This window comes from Emydura macquarii, unplaced genomic scaffold (genome assembly GCF_026122565.2).
Source record: "Emydura macquarii macquarii isolate MOO-44397 ecotype Brisbane River unplaced genomic scaffold, CSIRO-AGI_Emac_v2 contig_1713, whole genome shotgun sequence".
Lineage (NCBI taxonomy): Eukaryota > Metazoa > Chordata > Testudines > Chelidae > Emydura > Emydura macquarii.
The window spans coordinates 2,743,447-2,752,397 of NW_027131850.1; the positions used below are offsets into that span (position 1 = coordinate 2,743,447).

At 40.6% G+C, this 8,951-nt stretch overlaps 1 long non-coding RNA gene across 2 annotated transcripts in view; it reads left to right on the forward strand.

Annotated features, from left to right (window-relative positions):
• LOC137158556 (uncharacterized) overlaps nucleotides 1-7,467 on the forward strand; it is a 31,476-nt gene extending 24,009 nt beyond the window's left edge. For both annotated transcript variants that reach the window (XR_010921448.1, XR_010921447.1), the window contains exon 3: nucleotides 7,337-7,467. This is a non-coding gene — a long non-coding RNA (uncharacterized lncRNA). The remainder of the gene's footprint in view (nucleotides 1-7,336) is intronic.
• The last annotated feature ends 1,484 nt before the right edge of the window (nucleotides 7,468-8,951 follow it).

Genomic DNA, 8,951 nt, shown 5'->3' on the forward strand with positions numbered 1-8,951 from the left:
TACTTTATGCAATCCCATCTGATTGCTGTAGAGACGCACATTCATATATTTCACTATCAATAACCTGCTTCTTAATCGTAATCCAACATCCATTCAAATTAAAGCTCTGTAACTCTTTTCACCAGGAGAAAGGATCTTACAGCTTCTCACAGGTTGATTTATTGTTACATGACAATATTGGGAACATTAAATTTTAATATTGGTGCTGTCACTTTAATCATAAATCTTATGCTGAAGAGCTCAGAAATTACTTCATTTTAAAAAGGACATTTATTGCCCTATATACGCAGATACGCAATTCCTTCCTTTAAAGAACCCATGGATTATTTTCCTGGGGAGAAGGCTGAACTTGTGATTTGTATTTGCCCTGTCACTTTTGGCGAAGGAGAGAGAGCTAATTTACTGTTTCTTTCGACATAAATAATCTCCTGTTTGTTTGTCATTCACTTTTAAGCCACAGAGAACACTGACTGCTTCTTACCTGGCTGGTAATAATAAGTAGGGATGGGAAAACTGTTTGGAGAAAAATAAAAACTTGTTTGAACCTTGACCTAAATCTCAACCAAACCAAACTCTCTTTTTATATTCAAAACAGTTTAAAGTTCCCTTCTTTCTCTTGATAACTTTCCTCTTGCTGACATTTTGACCGAGACCTGTATATTATTACTATTGTTATTTATTATTTGTAGAATGGTAGCACCTTTATGCTCTACATGAGATTCTGGCTCCATTGTGCTTGGCACTGACATTCTCAAAGTAAGAGACGGCTCCTTCCACAAAGATCATCCAGTGGAAGTAGACATGATAGTTAAAGGGTGGAAGAAAAAAACTATTATTATTCAATAAGCAGTGAACTGAAAGCTGGGTGCCTGTCTCTCTTGTGCTATAAGTGCTGCCCCTGCTGGTGCTCAGGCAATGCACAGAAAAGAAAGAAGCAGCATGAATGTAATACAGAGGGTTGAGAAGCTGGACAAGAAAGGAGACTGAGAAGAAAAGCTGAGTGAAAGGTGTGGATGGGCGACTGGGATTGGGATGTGGACCGAGGGGTGTGGCAGAACTGGGAAATTGGGAGTGGTAAACAGAGCTAGGGGCATGGGATGAGAAGCCTGGAACTGGGGTGTGGAGCCAGAGGATCAATGGAGGGAGGGAGACTGGACAAGGAGATGAGGTAGGATGTTGGGTGGGAACGCTGGGACCAGAACAAGGACAAGTTGGAGGGGCCAAGGCAGAAAGGTGTGTAACCCCTGGAACACATTCTCCTTAGAACCTGGAAAAAAACCCAGAATTCCTTATTCATATTTGCTGACAGAAGAGGAATGTGGGGAGTAAAACCCACTGGCAAATGTATGCCTCTCTTCCTCTAGTGTCTGGCTCGCATATAGGATGATAACCTACTACCTCTGTCCGTTACTGTGTTAGCTCAAGTAGCAGAGGTCAGTGCTGTGGATCTAAAGGTTCTCCAACCTAGTTGATCACCCATGTGGGTGTCAATTTGATGTCACATGATGGAATTTAAAAAACCTAAAAACTACCAAATGACATTAAAAAAGTTGAAAGAATATTATTAAGGTTGAAAAGTCAAGAATGCAAAAGTTAGGAAATGCCAGAATGAAGGTTGCCTGTGCATTCTTAATTTAGCTGTATTGTGATTGCCTGTCTGCATGTATTGTATTGGATGTATTATGATACATTTCTTTAATTACATGATCACATACCATTTTTTTCACAGGACCCCTGCTTTAGTTGGTGCTCAGGGACTGAATTGGAGTTCTGGAGTAAATTAAACTTGTCTCATTTGTTGCAGAAGTTGGAAGGTTTGTAGTGAATATAGCAGAGAACTGCAGGAAGACAAAAGGAATTTCATGGTTAGGCAGTTGAATACCACTCTGAAGAATTAAATCCTATCCCTGCTTCTGCTACAGAGTTCCTGTGTGCTACTAGGCCAGGCACTTAAACCAGATTTTTCAGTCATTTTTTTCTAACACAGTTTTCTCATTTTCTGGGTGCCCAGCTTAACACCTGGGGGGCTGATTTGCAGAAGTGCAGATAAATTCACCAGTGTGTACAAAGCACTCCAATTTATATAGTGCTATGCACCTAGAAAAGCCAATGAGGGATTTAATAGTTCTGGATTCAGATCAGGGTTTGTATGGTGAACACTAAATAAGGCCTAGGGCTACACATTGAATAGTGAGGAAAAATAAAATATTGACTAGCTGCTCATTCAGTGAGGACTGTCCATTCTCTGCACTGAAGGAGGCAGGGAACCTATGGAAAAAATAGCGTGTGATCTTGTAATTATAGACTGTATCATAATTCAGAGGTAATTCTGGCATTTCCTAACATCTCAGTGCTTGACTTTCCAACTTAATATTATTTTAATGAAGCCTTTTGTATGTAATCAGATATACAGTGCCCAATAAGTAGTTTATATTGGGTTTGGCACCAGTCTCAGAGAATTCTGATAATACCTCTCAAGAGGACTATAGCCACAAATGTTTTACAATGTATAGGAGGTGGGAGACCAATGTGTATCCCCACCACTTTCTTCCCATTTGTACCTCCCATTTGCTAATGTCATTTGATAGGAGAGCTTATCTATGGGGGAGGAATGTGATGTATTGTACAGTAACATGGCAATATCATGACATTGCTATGGGCATCCTTCAAATTAATTGCACGTTCTTCTATGACTGTCATTATTATTTTTGTGCTACCTGATCTCCCTGGTCCCCTGAAAACATTTGAAGAAGTAGGTAATTTCACCAGATGATTTTAATTGTGCAAAAAAAAAAAAAAAAATTCATCCTCATTGCTAAACAGGCTTTATATTGTTTAAAATGTTGACTGCACTGGATGCTGGGAAATATATATTTTTTGGTTTAAATTAAGATCTTACACAAACATACGCATACCAAGATTTATCATTTACTACCACTATTATTATTATTAAATAAAGATAAGCCACAAAATTCAGATTCAAAGACTGAGAGGTGTTGAGAGCTGGTTTTTGGTTTTATCTGCCCAAAGAATGCTTGTTTGAGGCATCTTCCATTGATCGTGAGACACTCTGTTGCCTATCCAGAAGAGGTTACTGATGTGAAATGCTCCCTGCTCATAGACACTTGAGTTTGCATCAAGCCCAGGGTTTGCCAACCTGGTGAACTAAGGACCACTCACAGGTGTGATCCCCAATTCCCTATACATGCTTTACTTTGTGGCTATTCTAAATGGCTCTAATAGTTCAACGGAAAATGAATTTATTTAGGGGGAAGATTACAGTAGTGGTGGAGACTGGCAGGTTCACAAGCTATGGTGCTGTGCCGCAAACACAGGCCACTCTCAAGTCTCTGCCATGATACAGGTCCCACAATGGCCTCCTCACCCCTTCGGTAAGTATAAATGAATACTACCCTATTCTAACTATATGGGCTACACTAATCAGCATTTTTGCTGCGTGGGCATAATTTTTAATTTCAAAATTGTGCCCAGCCAGGAAAAAACAAACAAACAAACAAAAACAGGGTATTTATCTAGCAGGCCATGATACCTTCAGCATCCCAAGCATCCTGTGGAAGACTGATTGTAAACTCTATGGAGTAAACTCTATTGTTTTTATATATGTATATAGTGCCTAGCAAAGTGTGGTTCTGTATCCTGATTGGAGTCTCTAGGTGCTACAAATACTAAAGGCTACAGGCACCCTGAAGTGGTTACTAGAAGTGAGCCAGAACTAGAACCTCTTATCCAGTCCCTTTACAAGTGTTTATTCTAACAAAGCAACCCCAAGGATCATGTACACTTGGTACATTTGAAATGGTAGAGTTCATGATTCTAAGGAATGGTAGGAGGGAAAACAGCACAATAAAGATAATAGATTTCAAGAAGGCAGAATTTAGCAAACTCAGAGAGTTGGTAGGTAAGATCCTATGGGAAGCCAGTCTAAGGGGAAAAACAGTTCAAGAGAGTTGGCAGTTTTTCAAAGAGACAGCATTAAGGGCACAAGAGCAAACTGTCCCACTGTATAGGAGATCTTCAAAGAGCTGAGGCTCAAAACAGAGTCCTACAAAAAGTGGAAACTAGCTCAAGTTATAGAGGATGAATCTAAACAAATAACACAAGTATGTAGAGACAAAATTAGAAAGGCCATGGCACAAAATGAGATTAAACAAGGCACAAAATGAGATTAAACTAGCTCGAGACTTAAAGGGTAAAAAGAAAACATTCTACAAATACATTAGAAGCAAGACCAAGGACAGGGTCGGCCTGTTACTTAATGGCAAGGAGGAGGAAACAGTAATCGAAAATGTGGAAATAGCAGAAGTGCTAAATGACTTTTTTGATTGTTTTCATCAAAAAGGTTAGTAAAAATTGGACATCTAATATAATGAACGCCAGTGAAAATGAGGTTTGATGTGAGGCTAAAATAGGGAAAAAAACAAATTAAAAATTACTTAGACAAGTTAGACGTCTTCAAGTCACCAGAACCTGATGAAATGCATCCTAGAATACCCAAGGAGCTGACTGAGGAGATATCTGTGTCATTAGCAATTATCTTTGAAAAGTCATGGAAGATGAGAGATTCCAGAGGACTGGAAAAGGACAATCTGGGGGATTGCAGACCAGTTAGTTTAACTTCAGCACCCAGAAAGATAATGTAGAAAATAATTAAGCAATCAATTTGCAAACACCTTGATGATGATAAGGTGGTAAGTAACAGTCAGCATGGATTTGTCAAGAACAAATCATGTCAAAACAACCTAATAGCTTTCTTTGACAGGATAATAAGCCTTGTGGATAGGTGGAAGTGGTAGATATACTACATCTTGACTTTAGTAAGGCTTTTGAAGCGGTTTCACATGACCTTCTTGTAGACAAACTAGGGAAATACAACTTAGATGGAGCTACTATAAAGTTGCTGCTAGAGAGTAGTTATCAGCGGTTCACAGTCAAGTTGGAAGGGCATACTGAGTGGAGTCCCACAGGGATCAGTTCTCAGTCTGTTTCTTTTCAATATCTTTGTCAATAATTTAGATAATAGCATATAGAGAACACATAAAGTTTGTATGATACCAAGCTAAGAGAGGTTACAAGTTCTTTGGAGGATAGGATTAAAATTCAAATTATCTGGAAAAACTGGAGAAATGGTCTGAAGTAAATAGGATGACACATTCCTCATAACTCATGGACTAGCAGTCAGCCAGCTGATTTCTACAAGTTTTGAAATCATCCATCTGCCATGCTGTGCATTGGTCTTCATGGATTGTAAGGAGGTTTCCAGCCTGGAAATGGACCATAAAACTTTATTTTAATTATTGCCCCAGCTACATCAACCTTTTGGTTTGGTGTTAAATTTCAAAGGCAGGTATATCGATCAGTATGTTACCAAACATTTTCCCTCCCATTTCATTCCAGTTATAACCATTGCTTGAGCATGAAAACAGAGTAAAAATAATAATACAAAGGACTTATTAACTGCTTTACGGCATCAAAACTCTATAAACATTAACTTCTCCTCACAACACCACTCTGAGCTACATAATTCATATTGAGGCACCAGCTCTGTACTTTAGTGTCGCAGATGAAAAGGAAGTCAGGAGCTGGCAGGTGTGTATGCAATCCACGCGCCCCTACTGGATGGAATCAGAACTACTCCATTGTGTCAGAGGCCCTTTATCTGTTTACGGTTAAGTATATGTTGAGGAGGTGGAGCTCAGATGCAGATCTTACTAGTTTTTATTTGTATTCCAATAGCATGCAGAGTCTCAGTCTCGAACCAGGATCCCATTGTGGTAGGTGCTGTACAAACACAAAACAACAAAGCAGTCCCTGCCCCAAAGAGTTTACAGTCCAAGTGAAGATCTGGATCTAAACTAGGGTTAGGCTAAGAGTTCAGAGTTTGGGTTTAAGGCCAGTCAGGGCTAGGATTCAGTTGCTGGATTCAACAGAACTCCTGGAATGTCATGTGCATCTGCATCGGGACTGGAAAATAGACTCCACATGCTTTTGGATTTGAGCTAGAACCAAACCTACAGGGACCGGTTCAAATGTGAAGAGTTCAATCTGAACCCTGCCTTGGTTGTTCCCAGAACTAGCATGGGGTTCAGAATGGAAGTTCTAATTGTGACCCATCTCTAAGGATCGTTATCTTTATTGTGGGGTTGGCTTGTGGTGTTGGTTCTGTAGCTATGCCACCTGCAGTGCTAAGCCGGAATCAAGGCTGTGAGAAGAATATAGACTCCTAATATCCAGAGCTCTGTAACCCAATAGGACCCTACTACAAGTGTTGGGTCCAGCTCAGGTGGGTAACAACCAGACTTTCTTGGGCTTGGATCAAGTTAGATCCCCTCCTCCTGTCCATGGGGCCAGCGTGGCAGCGGTGGCATGCCCTGCTCCTGCCAGCTGCCATGACCTCATTGGGCAGTCTGTGCTGCAGAGTGAGTGTGTCAAAGAGTCACAGCACCTATCAGTCCTCAGCACACACTGTGTAGCAAGGAGTGCCATGCTGTCCCCATGGGCAGGAGGCGGCAGAGGGTTGGGGGGGCAGGTAGAAAAATAACTTGACCCTATAGGGCTTGGGTTGTATCAGGTGATCTTAGGTCCAGTTTGGATCCAGGTCAGGCCTAAAAATTAGGCCAGAGCAGATCTCTACCACTAGCTACAGAGAGCACAGTGCAGTGGGTCATTCCAAAGACAGCTCTGCTCCTGTTGTTACGCTAGCGGAGAAGCCAATGTGCACCACAGCATCGACCAGATTGCTCATTATCACTTTGTTTAAACTTGGCTCTTTACTTACAAGAATCTAATGCACACTATTCATTTGGTAAATACCACAGCCTTCAGCTGAATAATGGCAACTTGATGAGCCTGATTCAGTTAGATGCCACAATTAATTCATCCAAATGTCTGAGCAAAAGGGTATCATCAAACAATCAATTATTCACTGGCTTTTAATCTAGATTGTTATGTCTATGTTTTAATTGTTAGTATTTTAGAAGTTAAGGATCCTGCTCTAATGATCAGAAAATTATATCTGTGTTTATAGAGATATAGGTGTATTAAAAAAGACAAAAATTCATGGCTGGTTCAAATAAATGTCATGGAGTGGTAGATATAATGAAAATACTCCATTTGTTTTCCCATTAAGACTTAATGACGTGTGTGTATAATAACTTTAAGTCAAATGTGTTCAAGTGCTGACTATGGATTATCCAGAACAGCTGGATACAATATACATGTTCATTCAGAGAGCACTGGAATGCCCTCTGCTGGTTTGATTAAGTGTGAGTCAATGGAAAGAGTGCCACTACTGAATACCAAACATCACTTCCTGCAGATGACTGAGTTTTTCCTGCTGTGTCTCCACTGAAGTGTTAATCTGGCCTCAACCTGTTCAGCCTGTGAAATCCAGTGGAACTGCGAACACAAGATGGGATGGCTTTCTTCACCTTAATCTAGTGACTAGGCGTAAGATTTCATGTTCACCTATTACGGCTGCAGAGGAGCCTCCCCCAGCACCATCAGGGTTGTCTTAAATTTTTTGGGACATGTGGGAAGTAGACTTTACAGTATAAATATAAAATTTATATGACCATATATATACCCACATATTGCACCATGCGCAGAGGCAAAATCCTGTGGTTTTCTAGTGGTCTAAATACAATTGCTTCTACAAAGAGACCAAAACAACCCCAGTGAAGGAAGGCAGAGATTTCTGTAATTCATAATGGCTGTTGGTGTTAGAGGAAGTGTGTGTGTGGGGGAGGACTTTAGTGGTGGAAAGAAACTTATGCCTTTAAATCCTCCCATCCTAACTCTCCTCAGAGCAGCACCATTTGTTTGAATGCTTGATTTATCTACAAAGCAAATACAGCTTTATTATTCCAATTTTTGCAAGTCTGAGTTCATGTCATTGTTTGGGCTGAAATCTTTAACATCTCTCCTGTTCTGTTTATTCAGAATGAACATCAGATACGTGCTGTAATTCAGTTTAGCCTTATCATACATGTGGTCCCATAGTAACAATGGGGGGAATATCTTCATTATTAATAATATTATGAAGACGGCAGTCTGCTTGTGGAAGCTGTGTCTGCATATTTTGTAGAGTTTGTCTAGTGTTACCTGTCCTCTGCTAATTAGAATTTAGCTGACAAAGGTGTGAAGTGAAACGGGGGAATATTCATAGGACTGTTGCAGGATTTCTATGACCACTTATCATGGTCAACTCTTATTTTAACAGCTGCCTAACATTCCCAAAGATGACCACCCTGAGAAGACCAGAAAAGCCTAAATCTCATCTTTCCTGAGTGGGACAGGGTATCTCAGCTGCTGTAGGGCACACACCACCCCGCATCAGTGTTTGTCAGCACAGCATGCTCCTCTGCATATTATTCCTTTCTGCCTGTTCCATTCCGTCATGGCACAGAATTGGCAGTGGTAAGCAATATCGTCCTGTGGTCTGTGTGTCTGTGTGGGGATGCACTGCACTTCTTTTCAATACTTAATATAGAACGACCGTGGAAACTTATATAAACTTATGTATTGTAATGTTTAGTGTAGCCAGCACCTCCATCAGCACTATGTCTTTATCTGAGTGTTCAGTTATTGTCTTGTATGTTGTTGAACTGAACTGGGGGGTTAGCAGCAAGTTCAGTCCTGCTCCAGTGTGTGGAATTGGAGCTTGCTGTGTCCCAATAAATCTGTAGGATTCTATAAGCAAGTGTTACACTATTTCAGTTTGGAGAGATGCTAAGCACTTCCTTTCCCACAAGCCCCAGGGGGAGTTTCCAAAGCTCAGCCCCTCTCAGGATCAGGCCTGTAGTAAAGGACCCAGAATCATACGAAAGCTGGAGATTTCTCTTTCATTAGAATGATGCTGCATATATGGCAGAAAGTTCAGTCAAAGGTGAATTGCAAAGGTGTTTTCCTGTTAAATTCTGATGGTCCGTCTA